Raw genomic sequence first — 22,835 nt, 5'->3', positions numbered from 1 at the left:
AACGATTTTAAAACATAATTATGTGCCTCATTGTCATTTTGAATACTTAAAAAAGACTAATGGAAAAAATTATGATTTCGGCTGTAATTATTGTGACGCATAATGTTATTCTTCGTTTCATATTTTGAACATTTCAAAAGATTTTCAGTGAAAACCACATATTGTATTTGGAAGGCTTCAAAGCAAATGGACCGGAAAGTTATGATTTTAGCTGTAAAGAATATTACGCATAATGTTGAGTCTTATTTTCTCTTTCGGATATTGAAAAGATTCTCTGTCGAAAAGTTAAGTTTTCACCTGTATTAGTTTTGACATCTAATTGTGTGCCAGATTTTGTACCTAGAATCTTTAAAAACAGATTGATTGAAAAACTATGATTTCAGCTGCAATGATTCGAAACATAACTGTGTGTTACATTTTGATTTAGAACACTGAAAAAGAGGTTGACGGAAGAAATTGTGATTTCAGCTGTAAAATTATGATACATAGTATTTTTTAACGCTTTCTCATTAGAATAGCAAAAAAATTGCAAGAAAACAGGATCTGTTTCCAGCTGTAATGGTTTTGACACTTAAATATGTGCCACATTTTGTATTGAGAATCTTAAAAACAGATTGATTGAAAAAGCTTTGATTTCAGCTGCAATGATTAGACACATAACTGTGTGTTACGTTTTGATTTAGAACACTGAAAAATTATGATTTTAGATGTAAAAAATATGGCACATAATATTGTGTCACGTTTTCTAATAAAAATATTTAAAAGGTTTTTTGTAAAAGAAGGAGAACAGTTTTCAGCTGTAATGGTTTTACACTTTTGTGCCACATTTTGTATTTAGAATCCGTATAAACAGATTGTTTGAAGAATTTATGATTTTTGATGCAATGATTAAACTTTGGGCCACATTTTGATTTAGAATACTGAAAAAGAGATTGACTGAAAAATTGTGATTTCAGGTGTAAAAAAGTGGGACATAATATTGCGTCACTTTTTTAATAAAAATATTAAAAGTTTTTTGTAAAAGAAGGAAGAAAACAGTTTCCAGCTGTAATGGTTTTGACACTTTGTGTGTCAATTATGTGCACATTTTATATTTAGAATCCTTAAAAACAGATGGATTGAAAAATTCATGATTTTTGTTGCAATGATTTGACACATAACTTTGGGCCGCATTTTTATTTAAAACAGGGCTTCCTAAACTTTTTCGTAATTTTAGGAGGATATAATTGTAGGAGGCATATACGATAACATTCCTCTGCCCTAACTCCAAACTTAGAGAGATTGCAATGACAAACTCAATCAAAATCATAAACAGAAATGGCTAGTCAAATAGATGGCAGAACTTTTCGACCCATAGGAAAACACTCTTTTTCTTTGGAGAACCATTCAATTTATTATTATATGACTCCAGAAAAGACATTCATATTTACAGTTGAAAAAAAACAGTAGTGTCTGATCTTGGCTGTCAATTGGCTTGAAACTTTCAAGGATCGTTTCCGGGCCAAGGGGACCTCCATTTTTGTTGCGAAGATGAAGACTCTTAGAGAGCTCAAAAGTGGCCCAAAGAGTTTTTGTCTCTGATGGGTTTGAACTTGCATCGGTATGTCGTGGCCTAAGTAGACCACAACGTACAAAAGCATTTTTAGTTTGGGGACACTAATTGGGTCTGTAAAAGGGCTGCACATATTTTTCTCGATCGGCTTAATACTTATATCCTTCTACCAAGGAGAGGTATTAGGTCTTAAGCCAAGGAAACCAAAATTCACAGAAAAATGAAAGAATTTGTTCACCGATAATGAAGATGAACTCACTGTTTGACATTATTTTAACTAGTGTTCAGGATTGTTTACAGCAAAATTCTGATCACCTAGAGTGTAAATAGTTCTTCAGCTTCATTGCATGGTTGAAGCTATAGTTTGGTTTATTTTGCTATTCTCCGAAATGTGCAAATATTTTTTGTTTTTCAGAATTTTTGCTACTACAGATGTCCTAACTCCCACTCTTATTGCATTTGGACACTAAGGAATTCTATTTTAAGAAATACATTCTAATCCTGCTGACAAGAGTTTTATGGGGGAATTGCATTATTACTACAAATTAACCACTTCTACCACCAAATAGACTAAAATTGGCTAGCTGATAACGCTTTTAGGATAAACGAAGAAAAAAATAAAGAGGAAAGGAATGCATATTATTTCATTGAGTACCAAGAGAATAAATATGACTAAAACTAATATGCAATGGCGAAATTTTTAATTTTCAGAGGAAACATTTGACTCTTTTCTATTGAAGAATCCTTCATCAACCTTTGCTCGTATTACATCTTTTAAAGATAGTATTTTTCACAATTTCCCAAGATTTTGATTTAAAAAAATACCTGACTTATGATCAACTGAAGACCCTTGTTTTCTCCAGTGAGATATGAGAAAGCGGTCTTTCAAATCTTTAGGGTTATGTAAGTTCGTCAAGTACTTCAAGATCAAGATCATCAACATCAAGGTTATGTAACTCTATATTTCATTTATTATGTTTGGTGAAGTTGATTTATTACAGTTTCAGCTGCGCTGAATTATGCCAATGCACTTTTGCAGGTTGTTTTATTATCTACTATAATTATTATCTACTATAATTTTTTATTAAATATAACCAATGTCTAAGTAATTTATTTTATTTAGAATGTTAATGCTTTAAAATATATTAATCGGAAATTAAGAAGCATAATTTAATGATAAGGCCTCGTTTTACGGATGACACATTGCCACAGATGACGCTTCTTAGCCATCCACGTGGGGCCAAACGAAAACAGCTCGTTCCTGAATGGGGAGAGAAGAGGTCTAAGGAAGGATTTAACGGAAATTGGAACTCAATGGTAGGGGGTAAATAGTGAAACTTTAAAGTGAATTGGTGGATTAGGAGCCTGCGCGGCTGTGTCAGTCTCAGGCGGTATTGCAGTGAGTTGCCGCTTCAAAAACAATGCTTTATCTGACTTTTTTATTGCCATCACTTTAATATTTTCAGCCACCTTTATAAAAGACATGAAATTTCAGTTGGGTAGTACCATCAGTTACTATGAAGCAAAAAAGAAGCTTTAAAACTATTTGGTTTATTTTATTTGTGATAAGTAACACTAATGATCAAAAGTCATATATCAAATTCAATAATCAAAATAAAAGTTCTTATTTATACATTTGAAATCAGAGGTATAAGCAGGGGGGCCGGGCTTCAACAGTTTATTTTTAATTGCCGTCTTTATAGCACAGTGCTGTCCAAAAACAAAGGGCGGAACTAAAGAGTAAGAGTAACTTACAAGAGTTGAAACTGGTGCCAATGTCAACAAAATGCCATCTAGTATTTGGTATTTCTTGGCATATTTTCGGCGTAATAATGAGGGAAACTGGCGTAATTGGCAAAATGAGTGTAAAAATAAATGTCTGGTCTTAGTTTCTAAAAAAAACAACACAATTACAAAGCTCGAATAAAAAGCCCCAAGACACGTCAAATGCTAGATGGTGCTAGTAGTTTTTTGACATTAGTGCCAGATTCCACTATTATAAGTTGTCAATGCTCTTTGGGCGTAATTAAAACGATCATAATATATAAGAAAACGAAAATGAAGTTTTCTAAACAAGATTTTTATTTGAGGATTGATCTAATTGCGAAAAAACATTTAGGTTATGGAGTATAGCTGTACAATGTGGCTTCATTTAAGAATGTTGTACAGAACATAGTATTTTGTTGTCTTTCAGCTCAATGCATACTTATGTCCAAATGACAGACAGTTCTTCTTATCTCAGGTAATCCTATACAATCCAATGACTTATGGACGGATGATACATAGACTTATCTATCAACAAATGAAATATCAACGGACTTGGTCCAATGCGACACAGGGTGAAGATCCATTCGAGAATTATTTCTTACATTCTAAATCATTTGCAAATCTTTTTTAGTTACGTCCACTTATTTTGGACAGCATGTTCTATCGCTTGGCTCCTTAAAAGTCAGCATTTTTGTATCACCCTTTATGCGCTTTTGTGCCTTTTTACCTTGTCATATTAAAATAATTTATTTTATTTATGATTATAATAATTTATTTTTTGTAATTGAGCTCATTTCGACTTTCTTCATTTTCAATTAAGATAAATTCAAAAGTTGAAAGGCGTCAGCGTAGGTTTGAAACAACTTGAGTTTCCTAAATATAAGCTACAACAAACGGCTAAGGTTTCTTTTTCAAATAAATCGTACATACGTACTTTTGTGTTCTGTAAGAGAACAGGAAACACGTTTTTTGTCACAGAGTAAAATTGATGCCATTTCAAAACGTATACTCGCATGAAGTAATTTTCTATGTTGGCTGATTCTAAAAAGAGTTATGGCTAATCAGGGCCGTAAGATGTCAAGGTTTCAAAATTTTTCGGTCAGCGTCATAAGTGTCAAAAAGAAATGCCACTGTTTTTACTGCCATGAGACAGAGCGTCATTGTTTTATTTGTCATTGAAAAATTTTCTGTCTGCAGAAAAAAAGTCATTGCATAATGTGTCAATGTATTAATGCGTCATTTGCTATATATTTTCCAGAGAAATTGCCTACGGATTGTTTTGGGTACCTGTCTGGTTGATCGTATTTCAAATAGTAGGTTGTATAAAAATTGGGGTTCAAACCTGCTGTCTAGGGCTATAATGAGAGAAAGGTTGAGATGGCTAGGGCAAGTTCTAAGGATGACAGATTACCAAAGATTGTCCTTTTCGGCAAACCATCTAGGGCTAAACGAAAAGCATGTCGTCCGTGGTTGGGGTGGGAGTATTTCGTAGAGAACGAACTAAGGGAAATGGGAGCTTCCTGGGAGGGTTTAAAGAGGTAGGCTTTGAATATATTAGGATGGAGGAGGAGCGTGCGTAGCTGTCTTAGCCTCAGGCGTTTTGATGCAGCGGTGAGCTGTTAGTAGCAGTACCATTTTTTAGGCCCAATATTAAGGTTCAACTTATTGCAACAGTGAACAAAATATTTAAGGCTTTATGTATCCAAATACATCCACAAAGATTGCTTCATTCATTGCAGAAAATTATTGCACCCATAAAGGAGACACTTGGCAGAAACTGTACCATGTAATATTGTATCTACGTAATAAATTTTATTTATGCATTTAAAAATATTTAAAGGCATAGATTTTGCAATGAAATATAAAATTGAACAGTCCTCTCCTGATTACACAAAAAAAAACAGCAACACTTTTAACAATGGCATTTGTCTAATAACAGATAATTGTCTTTTTACTTATACTTTCAACTATTCTTGTGATAAAATGTCATAAAACCGTAATGAACTACCAAAATGCTTAGAATGGACGGGAGAGAGGCAGGTTTGGCTTTTTGTCCTTGGTTCGATTAGCATAAACCTCGGGGAGAGGAGGTCCTCTGGCAATCGCAAAATCACCAGATGCAATGAATATGGACTTTTCGAAAATCTTAACTTTTCCCACCAGTAAAAGTTATTCAAGACTTACTTTTTGCTGTCAGTTATCACCGAAGTTAAACCTGGTGCTACTTCGTGTTAAAAAAAATTAGCTACGTTACGAATAAACAAATTATAACTCCTACTCCTACTACTGCTACAAACACCTCACTGCAGCATCAAATTGCTTGAGGCCAACACAGCTGCATACACTCCTCCTTCACCTCAAACTATTCAAAGCTTCTTTTTTACCCCTCCCATGAAGTTCCCATTTCCTTCAATCCTTCCTTGTGACTTCCTCTTTCGATCAAAACCCACAGGAATTGTAAAGGTGCAATAAATTCAAACTAGAGAAATATTACCAAATTGACGTAGCAAGCTGGTTGTCCTTTTGGTTAAGTTTATACGTGAATTTAGCTATGCTCTGGATTTAGAAACGAGTAACCCAATTGTATTTTGATCGTGACCTTGATTTTGACCTTGACTCTGCTTCTATGTTACAGTTTTTTTAGTTCTTCAAACTCCTAGAGTTGTTGTTTCAAAGTCCACACTGTTTTACTGTTTTCATTGTTGGGTTTTCAGATTGCGATGATGACGCCATGATGTTCATACAGGCGAAATATTTAAGCTATTTTTTCGCTTTTGAATTTCAAGGTATCTCCCAATTCCGAGGATAAAGATGTACCCTGGGTCCTGATGAGGCTCGCAAACAAATATATTGTTATTGGCACATTATATAATTCTTCAAATTACCAGAGAGTTAGTTAACTCAAAATTTTTCTCAACAACATCACAGGAAATTCCCATCAGTCATCATTCTGAACGGCCGGTTCAACATCCCCGTAAAATATAGCATTGCAGTAATATTACAGACATGTCATTACAGTAATGTCCCTCCCCTATGGACTAGAACAACTTTTCAAATTCGAGACCTATATTTAGGCCTCAGCGTATCATCCAATCATAGCCTTTCCTAACAACCCTACCTGAGTTTTTTCAATTGGGTTACACTTCTACATGCAAGTATTTGAACGCTGAAGGCTATAGCCCCTGGAAGTCGATAGAGCATAGATAAGAACTCTGACAGTATCGAAAAAGGGGCTGGTATGACTTTTGGAGTAGACATATATAAACATTCATTAATTCATTTAAAATGATTTGTTGCTGTTTGTTTTTTTAACTTGAAACGCAGATTCGGCTCTTTGTAGCTTGTAATATTTGACCTTCAGTCTCGCATTATGTTTTGCCACTATGCAATCTCAGAAAAAGGCAAGGAGAGAGCCTTGTTGCACCAATCCCTCCCAATGTATTTGTAACCGTAATTTTAGGGAGGATATAGTGAGTAGGAAAACACGGAATCCTTCTAATCATGCATGACTACATCAGCTTTCAACATTCAATTCAGAATACTTTCTTCTAAAGTTTACATATTACTCTCTATGTCTAGACTTATATATTTGGATAGAAAAGGGAGGTCCTTTAAATTTAAGGATTGTTTTGGGTAAATTTTCCGGGCGATCCGAATTCTAACAATGTACAACATTCTTTCTTTTCTAATGCATTCCGCCAATAAAATTTTGATTTGAAGTAAGTCATTTGCATAAGCTGAGGTCAATTATCCGAAATTCTTTGAAAACCTAAAAAAAATATCTCCAAAATATCCGCAAGATAGTTTAATAATTTTTAAAATTCCAATCTTTATTCGATTATTTATTTATAAATCATTTTACTGGAAACAAAGAACTTTCACAGTTCTGGGCCACTGCCTGGGGCTGCAGGGATCACACTCCCCTCAGAGATACATTTTTTTTTCACATTTCGACAGTTCTGATTAAAATTGCTTCCTTAAAATTTTGAAGTGATACCATGCTTGGCTAGGAGGTGCTCTGTAGGAGAAAAATTGCACAGGAGGTGGCCTAAAAATCAGCTTTATGACACAATAAAATATGAAGCTTCGCATTTCTAGGAGGTTCTTGATCATCCAGAATTTGATGATGGAATGCTAATCAATACTGGGTAACTTTTGGTTTATTGTTTCTTCCTTTTCTGAAGCTGATAAAATTTACTTATGCCAATAACTTCTAGTGCGTATCTTTAAACTGTGAGCACCTTATCACTTTGGTTATGGTAACTAAGGTTCGAATCTTGAATTGGAAATTTTTTTGAAATACATATCCTCTTTCAAGCGTATATTTACTCCCAACTTAATTTCGTACCAAAAATTGGCATGTCTGCCAATAATTCTGTCGATAAGATGAAGATTTACTAAGCTCCAAATAGCTTGACAGACATAAATCTTGAAACATAGGGCGAAAAAGCTCTTAATGAAGAGATATCTAATTTTCCTTATCAACAGAAGACTTCGTTTATATATAAGCAATACAAAACTTCAAAAAACAAAACAAAAAGAACACCTAGCTTTTCAAGCCTGACTTGGAGTTTACATTTGCCACAGTATTGGAGCCCCCAATTCGGATCTTCGGGGCAATGTTCATAGACTGAAGTTCTTGCAATAGCAACTTGCAGGCATAGGGCATTGTAGTTTCTTTGAGATGCTTGCTAGTTTTACAGGTCCGGCAGAGTTTCTTGTGAGAGAGGTAACCACAATTCGAACAGATGAAAACATTGAAGGCATCAGCGGAGATCATCAAACGCTCCTTCAATAAATTCCTACAAGAGAAATAGGGAGAGGATTTGCAAGGACATTACTGGCCAGACACTGTAAATAGTAACGGATTAACGACGCTTCTTGGCTACAAAGATCCTTATGTCAGCCCGCAGTATGTTGCTACAGCTGGGTTTGAACTCTGAGTCCCGTATTACCAAGCTGAGATGAAGCCCACTGCACTACCACAGGACACGCAAATAGTAATATCAACGAAGATTAAAAATAATCAAAAAAAAAATTGATGAAATATTTTGGCTCTACTCACGACAACTCAGACATTCAAGAAGAAGAAGAAAAGAAGAAGGGGCAAAAACATCAGAAGTAAAAAAACGAATGGTAAAAAATCAAAATTTTATTGAAAAGTTTAAATTAAAATTAAGGCATTTAAAATGTCCAGTAGAAAAAGACAAATAAAAAGGAGAAAAAACCTTCATTACCATTCAGAATCAATTCATATATTGCACTTTTTCTGAGCTAAAACACGGGACTCAGATCGATTGGATGATGCTTTGATCAAATTTTCTACTAACCTATAAATGTTTTTCTTCTTTACTTTATCGGTTTTAGACAATCACCTCATTACAAATCATTATAGAAATAAATTTGGTCCTCATTATGATATTATTTCCAGCTTTATTGATATTATCTTTATTGTGAGTATTGTGAGAAAGAATAAAAGGTTTTTGCTGCAGGGTGGCCTCCAGTGAGTCAAAAGATGGATTGCAGAAATGATTCTCCTGTTGTCGACTTGTCGGTCAAGTAAGTGACTGGTACCGCCCTTCAGTTACCTGTATTTTTTTCACTAGTCTTAGCTCTTGTTTGCTCTCGACTCTCTGGTTCAACGAGATTTGTAGTTTTTCTTCTCTGGTTCGCTATTTTGTCACCAGAGAACTAAGATCAAAATGGGAAACTAAACAAGTGTTATAAAATTTTGCAGATGTTTTACTGTTAATGCAAAAGTTTAAGTAATTTAAGAAAATACAGAATTATTTATCGCAGCCAAGGCCGTATCCAGGAAGGACACGGTGATTTTCCCCCTCCCCTCTCAAAATTTTTGTCCGACCCGTAAAAAAACGTACCATAAATGCTTAACGACAAATTTTGGTCTGTTTTCTAATTTTTATACCCCCCCCCACCCCGGACAACTCTCTGAAGTCCCCCCACCTCTCTGAAGTCTATACGAACATCTTCCGTAAGAACCATATATGCCCCGAGGGCATAACTTACAACGTCTGTCCATGGGCCCTGGGGAGCTGTGTCGACCCTGAAATTTTTGTTATTTGATCTTTGAGCTATTTTTTTTTAACAAAATGGCTATCTCAAAATTTTTATCGGATGTATTTGGGGAAAAGCGTAATTGGGTGGGGGGAAGGGATGAGTTGCCTTCCCATCACTTTTGACTCTCAAAAACGGAACTAGAACTTGTGATTTCCAATGAAATGAGTGCCCTCCAAAGCCTATACGACCATCCCTCCCATATGAAGTGTCTGAAAAAAAAACATGGAAGTCTTCTGGCCTCTACTATAGGCAACACTATAGCGTTGCCTCTGATATGCATGAACAAAAAGGATTTGTAATTTGGTCGAGAAATGGCCGAAAACATTGACTGCAGTTTGACCAAAAACGCGACAAAGTCTATTAGCCAATGTAAAAAAAAAAAGTTAGTTAATAATTTCCGCGGATACGACCAATTACTATCACATGCATGAACTAAGACGGTTCGTAATTTAGCTGACAGTCGAGCTGTAATTCTAATCATTAATAGTAATACTCTTATCTACATGGACTATCATGAGTGTTAGGAGATTTGTCAGTTTATCTGGCCTCCCCCTGGCCTTTCAGAGTTTCTCCAGGTGGCAATAGGGGAACACTCTACAGATATGTAGGGTACCTCCATAGCAGGCTCGGACCAAGGGGGGACTTTGTCCCTGGGGGTCCATAATAAAAACTGCACCCTCGCCCGGGGTCATAAATACAGGTGGAGGAGGAAGAAGGCCCCTCAAATGTACACTCAAAAGGGCCCACTGGTTTCTCCACAAGTCCCATGAGTTGCAAACTTTCTCCCAGTAATGGGTTAAATTGCATGGTGATGCAGAACACCATTGCGGGAGGATCCTCTATAGGAGTACAACTGTGGTAAGGCGTAAGATCCAGATCTATGGACAACGGCCTCTGCAAATGGCTGCCTCGACCTTTTCGGGGTACTTGCAAGACTAGGGACCTTGTGGTCAACTCTATTCCCACTTGAGGAGTGGCGCCCCTCGAGGAAATTATAGCCTAGTAAACGACACAGCAATCACACGGGATTCTGACTAATGGACAATTCTTCTGGGCTTAGTCTGTTTTGTTGGGTGTACTTGGGCTGAAAAACCTATTCCTAGCTGATTTATTTACTATGGGCTACCTCCCTGTAGTAGCATAACATTTGAAGGCATGGATGTATAATGAGTCGAAGGTAATAGGCTTGAGATTGTCTGTGCAGGACTTCGACTCTTGTTGATAAAAGAGCATTGCCAAGTGCTGAAAACCATGTTGTGACCAAGATGGGCCCAGGATTCCACAAAGCCTCCATTCATGGAGGTCCCAGGAACTTCTTGCTGTCCGGTTCTAAGCCGGCTTAAGCACTTCGGTGTAGACTTGAGAAGATATGTGATCCCGGTCATGCACTGGTATCCGGGATGATTGCTTTTCCTGAGGCCAAAATAATTTTGATTTAAAGAATATGAAAATTGGAATGTTTCGACGTTTAAAAATGAGTATCGTATCAACATTTTGATTGACGAATTCAGAAGATTTGAACTGAACTTATTAGGTGTTTAGAAACTCATATCCCCGAGGTAGGAAGCCAGAATTTGGTTATATGGGATAGATTTACACTGGCGGGAAGGATGGGGTGCATAGACCGGGAGTAGGGCTCATGATGAATAAAGAAGCTGCTAAGTCTTGTTTAGGCTGGGAAGGTATTAATGATAGAATTCTAATTGCTCATTTTATGACTAGAAAGTTCAGGGTATCAGTTATAGTAGTATACGCCCCTGTAGAACCAACTTACGGAGATACTTGTGACTCAGATGAATTTTTCTTACAGTTACAGGAGCAAATAGACAGGGTCCCAGGTAGAAATATGATGTTATTACTGGAAGATTTTAACGCCCAGGTCGGTAGAAATAGGGATAGATGGTATCCCAGCCTAGGTAAATTTGGTGTAGGAAAAGAAAACAGTAATGGATACAGACTTTTGCAATTTTGTAGGTATAACAATCTAGTTATAACCAATACGGTGTTTGGTCATATAATGGCTCATAAGTTAACATGATATTCACGTGATGGTAAGACAGCAAATCTCAATGATTATGTTAGAGTAACCCGAAGACTGGCAGGATCAATATAAAATATTAGGATGTATAGGAGTGCTGTTGTTAATGTTACAAGTGAGGATCACTATTTAGTAGTGTCTAGGATTAATTTAAATGTGAAATTTACGAGGAGTAACAACCCCTCGGAAAGTTATTATGTCGATAAACTCCAGAATCAGAATTTGAAAAAACTTTCCAGGAACAGTTGAATACTAAACTTCTGAGTTTAAAATTTGATAATGTGGAAGATGGTTGGAATAATTTTAGAAATATAATTTGTGAAGTTGCTGAAGGTGTATTAGGGAAGAAAGCTAGAACTGCAGCTAAGAATATTAGTGAAAAAGCTGTTTGATAGAAAGGAAAAAGGACTTGTACAAGAATTATCTGAGTGATAGATCGAATGAAAACAAAAGGAATGTAAAGAAAGTGGAGAAAGCATTAAAATATGAACTAAGGAGGTGTGAAGGAGACCATGGATAAAATTGCCGAGGATCTGGAAGATGCAGCTAGACGGCATAATAGTAAAATTTTGTACTGGCACGTTAATAAATTGAGAGGGAGTAGTCAATCCGGACTTGTCCCAGTTAAAAATAGGAGTGGGTCCACAATTAGCGATAAGGAAAAAACTAAAGCGAGAGGGGCCGAACATTTTGAGAATTTGCTTAAGCGAGATAGAGTTGAAGGAGCAGATGTAAAGGAACATGAAACACTTTGTGATACCTTGGATGTAAGGGAAGACCTTTCTTGGGAGGAGAAATTATCACTAGTACTAAAGGGGCTAAAGAATAAGATGGCTTCCGATGCTAATTGTGTGGTAAATGAGTTTTTTAAATATGGTGGCTCTGAGTTTAGAAATAAGTTATTGAAGATTATGATTATTATTTTCTAACAAAAGGAAGGGCCTAATGAATTTAGGAAAACCTTAATTAAGCCACTTTATAAGAAAGGTGATAAGAGTGAGTGTGGTAATTATCGAGGCATTAGTCTGGTCTCTGTAGGTAGCACATTACTTAGTAATATGATACTTTTTAGACTGAGAGATGCCGTCGACAAAGTTTTAAGAGAAGAGCAGTGCGGTTTTAGAAAAGATAGAGGATATGTCGACAAATTTTCACTCTTAGGCTAATAATTGAGAAGTGTCTAAGTTTTCAAACACCTTTGGTCCTCAGTTTTATAGATTACGAGCAAGCGTTCGATTCTATTGATAGAAGAGCTTTAGTAAAGGTTTTATCCTTGTATGGTATACCAGACAAATACATTAAAGTGATTAGTGCTATGTACGAGAATAACACTGCGTCGGTTAAGGTAGGAAATGAGGTTAGCAGCTGGTTTTGTATTAAATCAGGAGTTAAGCAGGGTTGTTCTATCCCCCTTTATATGGATTATTTTGATGGACTTTGTTTTAAGGAGCACAGGAAAGGCAATGGGAGACCACGGAATCAAATGGGGAGGTAAAAGTGTCCTGGACTTGGATTATACTGATGATTTAAGTATCCTAGATGACAGTGTGAGCCAAATGAATGAAGTTTTAGAGGTTTTGCGAGTTCAGGGTGCTAGAATTGGTTTAAAAATTAATGTTAGGAAGACTAAGTCGCTAAGACTAGGAATAAGTGGAGATGAAAAGGTGACGTTGGGAATGAAAAGATAGATCAGGTGGGCAGCTTCATTTACATTGGTAGCATTATTAGCTAAGACGGTGTGAGCAGGTAAGATGTTAAAAGTAGAATAGCCAAGACTCAGGGTGATTTTTCATACTTAAGAAAAGTCTGGACGAAATTGAAAACAGGTCGACAAAATCAAAGAACATTATTAGGCGCTACAGCGAGTACGGGGATCAAATAATGCCCTCCGAATAAAAGCTCCCCAGAAAGCGGTGTAATAGTTTCTAGATATTTACCAAACGAATTGCCGACAGATTGATCCGGTTACCAGGCTGTCTGACCGTGTTTCAAACAGTAGGCTGTATGAAAAATGTGGTACAATACTGCTTTCTAGGGCTATAATGAAAGAAAGGTTGAGGTGGGTAGGGCACGTTGTGTCGATGAAGGATGACAGATTGCCGAAAATTTTTCTTTTTGGCCAACCGTCTAGGGCTATACGGAAAGCAGGTCGCCCCGTCTGGGGTGGGAGGACGTCACAAGGGATGATTGGAAAGATATAGGAACGTCGTGGGCGGGTTTAAAAACGGAAGCTTTGACCAGATTGGGGTGGAGGAGGAGCGTGCATAGCTGTGTTGGCCTCAGGCGGCCTGGTGCTGCGGTGAGTTGTTAGTAGTAGTAGTAGTAGTAGTAGTGAGTGATTAAATAACATAATTCAGTCAATCTTTTTAAATATACAAAGAATATTAGATCATGTTGAAACTAAAGTTTAATTTTAGTAAATCTACACTCATCAGACCGAAAGCTGCAAATTTATCAAGCGAATACGACAAGCGACATTCTTGTTAAAAATCTCTAGCTGGCATATTACATTAAAAGCAAAATTTCTCAAACCAAAAATTCAGAATTAAAAGAAATAAATAAATAAAACCCCAGCGATATTATTCTTAGCACTGGGATGGGTATATCTGATTATTATTTGAAAAAAACTACGTTTTCTAAAGAGTTAAAGAGGCTGAGTCACAAGTTCGAACCTTAAAACGTACAGGGATTGGAAGGTACAGTTGGGGGCTGCCGCCCCCCAAACCCCCGCTTTCGCAACCTTTAAATAAAAATTATTTGAAAAAAAACTACGTTTTCTAAAGAGTTAAAGAGGCTGAGTCACAAGTTCGAACCTTAAAACGTACAGGGATTAGAAGGTACAGTTGGGGGGCTTCCGCCCCCCAAACCCCCCGCGTTCGCAGCCTTTAAATAAAAAAAAAAAAATATTTTTAACTGAAAGTAAGGAGCGACATTAAAACTTAAAACGAACAGAAATTATTCTGTATATGAAAGGGGCTGTGCCCTCCTCAACGCCTCGCTCTTTACGCTAAAGTTTGACTTTCTCACAACTCTTTTTTTTAAACAATAAGCCATTTGATGGTCCCCCTCATATATGCAATTTTTTCTGTTCGTTTTAGTTTTATTGTTGCTCCTTATTTTCATTGTAAAAAATGTTTTTTCTCTTTGTTTAATCTATAAAAAGACGAATCGCAGCTTATTGACCTATAAAGAACAAGAAGCAAATAATCAATTGTAATACGTAATTTTGAATGCAATTCCAAAATTTAACTGGCTATTGAACGCAAAAAAATTTAAAAATCAATTGTAATAATCTTCTCGAAAGCGGGATGAGAAGTTCTTTCAACAGATAAAAGAGTAATTAAATATGTCATAACCAATACTCACGTAGAGCCATAAGCAATGAGACAATCCCGTTCCATTTCACCAACACGTAGCCCCCCTTCTTTAGCTCTACCTTCAACTGGTTGACGGGTCAGCGGTTTCACAGGACCAGAACTTCGAGCATGCATTTTATCTTGAGCCACGTGCTTCAATTTTTGATAATAAAAAGGTCAAGAAATCAGAACTTCTTTCCCAAGGTAGTTGCAGCCGTATCAAGTCATCACTTACGTCTTTTACCTGCGAGTTAAATTTAAATTTATAAAAGTCAAACTGATTCCACTTCAGAAAGATATAAATACACACTATACCAGAACATTCATGGACACAAAAGGAGAAAACTTTATTTTCTTGCGGTTTTCCATATTTAATCTGTCCTTTTACTTTTTTTTTGTAGTTGCTCATTACTACGATGCCTTTCGACAAATATTGCACTGTGAATGTCGTGGTAAGCAAAAGTGAAGAATTTAAAAAGAGTTAGACAGTTTTAATAGAAATTAAGACACCCCCATGGCTGTTCCTATAAGGTATTACGTTTAAATTCTACGGGAAAACAATTTTATCTTAAGATGTATGTTGGAAGCGCTCTAATCAAAATTTCTAGGCCTTCAAACTTTGAAGCAAATTAGCATTAAAATCAGACACTACCTGCCTAGCTTGCATAAGGTGCATAAGCACGAGTTAACCAAAAGTTGTACCCCGCGAAGTTCTACATCATCAAAAACCTACGCAAGTCTTCAATACTTAGGGAGGCGCACACCCCTCACCCTCCCTTAATAGGCAATGCATAATCTCAGTTTCTCTAATAGTGACTCGCATGAAATTTCACACATTTGGAATTTAAAACTAAAAGAACTTAAATTGAGACAATATCGTTTAAGGAATAATTCTCTTGTACAAATTTATTAGTACTTAAAGATTGAACTGAAAGCATTTCAGCCTGAGGGCAAAAGCTAAGTAGCTTCCAAAAAATTTTCAACTACTTTTTACCTTATAGATCCCAATTGTTTAGCATTCTCAGGAGTATCATTTGAAATTCTGAGGTAATTCCCCACTCTTCCCTGAAAGTAGGATGCACACCTCTTAATCACCATATTGTTATCTTTCCTCCTTTTATGAAAATTTACCACAACAGCTGCATTAAACAACATGCTTACCTTTCTAGATATACTGCTATAGATGAATAAATGAATCTTCAAACGAATCGAAATTAAATTTAATCACAAAGTCAAACTTGAAAAGAGAAGAAACTACCGCAAAAGGAGAACAGGTTTACCCCCCCCTAGAACTTCCAAAGACCCTAGTGTCATTTGCGCTTTAATGAAAACGATTTGTGTTTCGACCAGAGTGTTTTTGATTTGCCCTGTAAGTTGCACACATATGAGAGATTAAAAGAATCTAGGGCCCATTTTGGAACATCATATAATATAGCAGCCGTATTTAGTTTCAAATTTGTTTTCTGCATTAGGTTTTTTCGTCCATCTTAAGTTTCTTGTTCCTTCTAGCGAAGTAACAGGCATTTTTTTTTATCGAGATAAAAAAAACCTGTACATTATCTAAATAGCTTCTTACATCACCCGTATTTTTTCTTGCCGAATTTCAATTTTTTGGGGGCCGTAAACGCATAAAACTTGACAAAGACATGTTTTATTCACATAAGTATTCAGCTTCAAAAATTATCTCTAGAATATGGTGAAAAGGAGAGGAAGTGCTTGCCAAGCACTTCCTCATGTGGTGATGGCCTCAGATGGCTTACCGCTACGACAAGTTTCTAGCAATTGAAGTAGCAATACATGAAACTATTCTAACATCTAAAAAAAGCCTCATTGAAAATAATATTCATTTTTTGAGGATAAGATAAGCAGAATTACATGAAAATAAAAGAACAACCACTGCTTGATTTGTTAAAAATTAATTTTAACAGAGTTTGACTAGCCCCAAAATACCAATTACTACTCCGCCAGATTAGATAAGTATACTTCCCATATTTTATATACTACAGTTCGCTTACCTTGGTTCCCCCAAAACAGGTACCATAATGTTGTTTCCCGTCAAGCAGGCCTGCCTTTCCAGCAAGCAGTTCAATCAGCTTTGCAACGGTCATTCGAGACGGGAAACCATGTGGATTCATAATCATATCAGGAACAACTCCATAGCAACTAAATGGCATATTCTCTCGAGGAACTATAATGGCTAAAAAATATTAACTGAATAAATTCCAATATTCAAACTACAAACTAATGAATAAAATTTGATTGAAAAAGCAAAAGAACAAAATATGATCTAGATTTAAAAAAAAAAAAAAAAAAAAAAAACTTCTAGCATAAAAATTGTAAATGTAAAAAAAGGGTAATCTAACAAAGAAAAGAACCATAGCCCATATTATTATTATAGTGTAAGTTCAGAGGAGGTGGGAAACTGACGTAACACTTCCCGGGAATCTGATACAAAAGTGTTCAGATAAATCTGTGCAAAAAGGACTTGGCTGCTTTTTCTTTCACCTCATAATCAGTAAATCTGAATGAAAAATAATCCTTTATTATGAAAAAACGACAAAACATTGGTAAAACCAAGAACTGAGTTTAAAACGTTAGAGCTCTCGTATTTTCATATCCTATTCAAGCCATGTCAAATCGCATAAAACAATACCATACTATTCAGAATGTTTTCAATAGCGTCAATTCACAATTTCTTTTCTCTTTTTTTGGGGGGGATGTAAATTTGTCTTTAAAAAAATTTAAAAACAATTAAAAAAAAAGAATGGTTCAATGAAAATATTTCAATAGAAAGGTACTTTTCAGTATCTAGAGGGGGGCTTTGCCGCCCCCCCCCCCCCATTAAAGTCACTGAACTTTGCCTGTTTTTAAGTTGCTATCTTTTCTTTATTGGACATTTCACCTTTATTTTCAAATAAATTTAAAAAATTACAAAAACACGTGAAATACACAGCAGGAAACAAACTCAAAAATCTAATGGCATAACACATTGATATCTTAACACGAGTGCTTAAACCGAGGAATCTCAACACAGACATTCAACATGAATGTCCAGAAGTCTTAAAACGACCCTATTACCATTGATTCTGGACAAAGTCTTTGTCAGTTTTTATTCCTATAACAAACGAACGGCTATTTTTTTTAAAAAGAAATACATAAAAAAAACTTAAATGTCTAAACTACAAATACCCTGCGATTAAATATTTTCAAAAAACTAAACACCCTAAAATAAGACTCGAATATGTTTCAAGCCGGAAATTCAAACGTTCCACTTACTTCCTAATCTAAGTAGCAGTCCAGGTTGAGTTTTTCGCATTCATTTATTTAAACAGGTATCGTAGCACTAAAAAATGACGCTAAATTGAGCTACTTTTACAATAGCAAAGAAAACACAAAAAAAGGGGACTTGCTAAATGCATTCCTCTTACTGATAATGGGGTTAAAGCTTGGAATAATCTAGATGATGAAACGAAAGTCTTATTAATTTGGCCAAGAAAAATATTAGAGATTTATTATATTCAGAATTTGAGTTTTAGTTCAGTTGGTTTTCTGTTTCGGTAAAACTTAGGTTTCGCGTTTGGACAACAGCAATGAGCTATTTCTCACTATTTATCTTCTTTTTTCATTATGTTAACGAAGTATTTCCCACCTCATGGACGAAGTATTTCCCAAACTCTGCTTCTTGGTCGTTTATTTATTACGTTGAATGTTTTCCAGAACAACTTACGGTGTCCTTTGTTTTATAAAGACTGTCACATTGGCATAATAAGATAGTTATCAATTAGATAAATAAAACAAAAAATATCATATCCACTGTTCACTTTATTTTATTATGAAGCTCTTATATGTTAAGCTCAGCGCGAGGAACCGAATAATGCAGTCAAACCGCTCTTGTACCGTTACAAAGATAGAAAAGAGACATACGTAAGTTTTGACAGAAGAGGATTATCTAATGGAGCTATAATGGCATTTGTCTCCTTTTTTGTCAAGGAAAAAGGAAACATACACTATAAAATAGAATAATTTATAATACGCTCGGAATATTTAAATTTAATTTATACTTACTGAAAAGAGCATCAAAAGTAGGTTTAGAATTTGGAAATGGAAGCGGGAAACACAGATGGACGTGGCAGACTCTTCAGAAAATAGCATCTTTTTCTCTTCTTTTTGAAGTTACTTTTTGGAATAGTAATTGATTACAAATGGGAAGGGATAGGAAGAAGCTACCTACTGGTTTAATTCTCATTCCTACATAATTCTCATTGATTCCCATAAAAACAAGGGTACATTATTAGGAATAACCAGTGACCCTTTTGTCCGTGTCTGGAGCTAAATTTCTCCCCAAGTTCGGGTCTTCTAACCTGACGTAAACTGATTTTGACTACCATATATAGTGTAGTCAAGTATGGTTGTCAAAATCAGTTAACGTCAGGCTTGACTCTTTATTAGAGGATAACAACACTTGTTCTGCAAAAAACTCAACATCGTGCTTATACCTGCAAAGCACAACTGATATAAATATTGAATTGAAAAACGAGTGATAGAGAAAAATGAAAAGGGAAAGGTTAAAAGAAGAAAGGAAAGACAGGAATATGTGTCCACTTTACAACAAAATAAATTAATAATAATAAACTCACAGCTCAAAAAATGAACTTAGATATGGTCACCCCACGAGACTTAATTCTTTTCGATCGTGCTACAAGACCAGGCGTTTTCTACCTCGCCTGGTATCTGAAGTCAGATTTTTTTCTGGAATTTGTTTACCTGTAAGCTGCCCATGAAAGAACAGGAGAGAAAAAAAAATACCAATGAAAAATGAAATACACAACTAGATCTGTGGTAGAATTCTCAGCAATGCCAGACTGCCATCTTATATCTTTAAAATTATACATACATATATATATATATATATATATATATATATATATATATATATATATATATATATATATATATATATATATATATATATATATATATATATATATATATATATATATATATATATATATATATATATATATATATATATATATATATATATATATATATATATATATATATATATATATATATATATATATATATAATATATATATATATATATATATATATATATATATATATATATATATATATATATATATATATATATATATATATATATATATATATATATATATATATATATATATATATATATATATATATATATATATATATATATATATATATATATATATCAATATATGACGTTCAACTTAACGAAGATAAAGCAGGAGAGTTGGCTATTGTAAAATCTGACTGTACCTGAATAATCATAGTACCTTTGTTCCTAATCGCAAACAAAATTTTATAGAAATATTTTAGACAAATGGTAGTTTCTTCTTATACAAAAAATTGCCGACTTTCACCAGCAACTGGCCTAGTACCAACAACAAAACGAAACGTCCAAGACCAGTTCTGCTGCTACATTTGCATTCCATTTCCGAATAAAAACCAAGATGCGCCAATTTTAGCTCATTCACATGTAAACATTCGAGCCAGCAAGAAACAAGTAAGAAAAGAAGTAAAGCTAATAAATAAAGAGCCCAAGTGAGCATAGAGAAGAAAGAACGAGATAAACACCGAAGATATAACAACGACAGCGTGGAACTTTATATTTTGTAGGCTATTGATCCTGGTATTTCCAGCATAGTTAGGAAATACATTTTGGGCTTATACAGTCTCCCCATCAGACTTCAAAACGCAGGCGTGGGTTTAACACGACTCAACTAGATCTGTGGTAGAATTCTCAGCAATGCCAGACTGCCATCTTATATCTTTAAAATTATACATATATATATATATATATATATATATATATATATATATATATATATATATATATATATATATATATATATATATATATATATATATATATATATATATATATATATATATATATATATATATATATATATAAAAAAAATATATATATATATATATATATATATATATATATATATATATATATATATATATATATATATATATATATATATATATATATATATATATATATATATATATATATATATATATATATATATATATATATATATATATATATCTATATATATAAATAATTTCTGAGACCACACTGGCTAATCATGATAAACAAAAATCAGCGAAGAATGAAACGAGGACACCAACAGTCAGTGAAAAAATTGAAAAATTATGCAACATTTTCGGTCAAGACCTCCGCTTGACCGTCCTCAGTGTAGAATAAAACTGATAAAAATATGAAAACCAAACCTTAAAATAAAACGAAACTGAAAAATTGGACGACCCTTTCCTAGTAACGGTGAAAGGGGTAACCCTTTCACCGTTACTAGGAAAGGGTCGTCCAATTTTAGTTTCGTGTTTTTATTTTAAGGTTTGGTTTTTATATTTTTATCAGTTTTATTCTGCACTGAGGACGGTCAAGCGGAGGTCTTGACCGAAATATTTGCATAATTTTTCAATTTTTTCACTGGCTGTTAAGTGTCCTCGTTTCCTTTCTTCGCGATTTTTTGTTTCTCTATATATATATATATATATATATATATATATATATATATATATATATATATATATATATATATATATATATATATATATATATATATATATATATATATATATATATATATATATATATATATATATATATATATATATATATATATATATATATATATATATATATATATATATATATATATATATATATATATATATATATACATATATCTCAAAAATGGCACGATATTTTTTTCTGACAATTTGCATACTAAAACTTTCTGGATGAAAAACTGATCCAGATAGGTTACGACTTTAGGAACATTCAATTTTCGCTCACATAGCACTTATTATTTTTCTTTTAAACCTTCTCTTATCTGAAATTCAAGAAGGAGAAAAAAATGTTAAAATGAAGTTTGACAGTTGGACGAGGGTGAGTAAATATCGATCAGGACCTTACTATTCTTAAACGTCCCGGCCTGGGTTAATTTTGCATCGGATTAGATTTCCTATTAGTATCAAATTCACATGTGGCGATTAACAATTTATTTCATTAATTAGGGTTCAGAGGGCACCAATCTATGAACTGATGAAGCAAAAATTAAAACAAATGTAAATACAAGTCTAGAAAAATTATTCAACAAGGTTTTCTTGTGTGAAGCAGGGTATAAGGAAATTTAATTTCCGCTTGGGAGGGGGGAATACGACAGACACCGTCTTTATGTCTAAAAACCCCTAGCAAAGCTTGCTTCCCTGGTACTGCCAAGTAAAACTAGGTAAAGGGAAAAAAGGAAATTACACTAGACCCTTAAAGTCCAAACAGGCAGTGCTGATTTTTGTTTCATGGGCCTTCAGCCAGGAAGTGTATTGGGGGTTGGGGGCCAGCCATCCTCTGCTTTCGCACACCCTTCCTTCTTACCTTCCCAGATTTCTTCAGGTACCCATTTTGGGCTCGGTCGACTCTGGCTGAGCTTACAGAGTCACGCCACTGACCCCCGTCCCAAACTAAATAACCGGCCACACCAGAATCGAACCCCCACCCTTTGGACAAAGGATTCAAAATCCAGCACACCAACTACTCGGCTAGGAGTAAACTAGCATTATTGTCGATTGCCAAAATCTGGCAGAATAAAAAAAAAAAAAAAAAAAAAAAAAAAAAAAAAAAAACAGAAACCTTTGTAGATCGCAGGCCATTTGGCTTTCTACATATTTGCTCTCTCGATGATTTCAAGTTGCAGAGAAATAAAAATATATCTATATATATTTCTACAAAATGTTACTACATTTTCATTTTGCATCCTACTAGTTGGATTGAAATTGAAATGAAAGGAAAAGAAAAACTTACGAAACTGGGACATCCTGATACCTCGCGAGATAAAGTTCAGACAAAGATAAATTCAAAGAGCTGGCCAAAGGGACCTTCTTGTTCACAAGCACCTTAAAGTGAATAATTAAGTTACTATATGACCTGTAGAAAAGGAATAACAAGCCAATAATA

The 22,835-nt window shown here is 34.6% G+C and overlaps 1 pseudogene; it reads right to left on the bottom strand.

Moving 5' to 3' along the window:
• Positions 1 to 7,865: 7,865 nt before the first annotated feature.
• Positions 7,866 to 22,835, bottom strand: part of LOC148948371 (DNA-directed RNA polymerase III subunit RPC2-like) — a 31,254-nt pseudogene continuing 16,284 nt past the window's right edge.

Source organism: Artemia sp. Qi Xiang Cuo, chromosome 9 (genome assembly GCF_049724085.1).
Source record: "Artemia sp. Qi Xiang Cuo chromosome 9, ASM4972408v1, whole genome shotgun sequence".
NCBI classification, from domain to species: domain Eukaryota; kingdom Metazoa; phylum Arthropoda; class Branchiopoda; order Anostraca; family Artemiidae; genus Artemia; species Artemia sp. Qi Xiang Cuo.
Note: the sequence above shows the minus strand (reverse complement) of the source record. Positions and strands in the feature narration are given on the sequence as shown.